Raw genomic sequence first — 835 nt, forward strand, 5'->3', positions numbered from 1 at the left:
CGAGGGTGTCTGCCCTTGCACAGGCCCCGGCTGCAAAGCAAGGAGGGTCCAGCTCCCTGGGGGTCTCAGCTGCAGGCTCTCCATGGGCTCCTTCAGAAACACCCCCTCCAGAGGCCACCATGCTCTTGGGATGGAGAGGCTTCTGCGGTGCCTCCTGGCATGCCTGTCCCGGAGGAACCGCAGCTTCGCTGGCAGGGAGCACTGGCATGTTGTCACGTACGCCCAAGCCACCAGCCTGCCCTGGCTTTGCATGCTTGGTGGCCTTCGCCTTCCCCAGGGGCTGTAGCCCCGGCTCCTTCACCTTCAGCTTCAGGGGAGTGCTCGCAGCTGGGTTGCCCTCATCCAAGCTAGGGCCGGGCACCAACTGTTTGCTCTCTCCTACCTCCTCGCTCCCCACCTTCACCAGAGCTGGCTTGGCCGCCTTCTCCTTCCCTTTGCTCTTCCGTGAGGTCAACGGTGAGCTTAAAGGTGTCTTCACGGCTACGCCAGTCCCCGGTGCCACAGCCCCCACAGGCTCCCTGTCCCCCTGGGCTGCCTCAGCCGTGCTGGCTCCACGCTGTTTGCGGCTCTTTCTTGGCTGACCCAGCACCTTGCGCCTCACCACGTCCGGGGATCCAGCTGGAGAGCTCTGCTCGCCCCCCACTCGCTCCCAGCTTGCCTCCTCCCGTGCTGGGGAGCTGGGTGTTCTGGGCACAGTCTCCAGGGCTGGGCTCAGGGGGTGGTCACGGGGGGGTCCCTGTAGCCCAGGCTCCAAGCAGGAAGCGCTGTTAGGACTTTTCTTTGCCGAAGCCTTTGGGGAGGCAGCCAGTGCCGGCGTCGGGCCCTGCACTGGAGC

The sequence above is a fragment of the Buceros rhinoceros genome, unplaced genomic scaffold (assembly GCF_000710305.1).
Source record: "Buceros rhinoceros silvestris isolate BGI_N320 unplaced genomic scaffold, ASM71030v1 scaffold28531, whole genome shotgun sequence".
NCBI lineage: Eukaryota > Metazoa > Chordata > Aves > Bucerotiformes > Bucerotidae > Buceros > Buceros rhinoceros.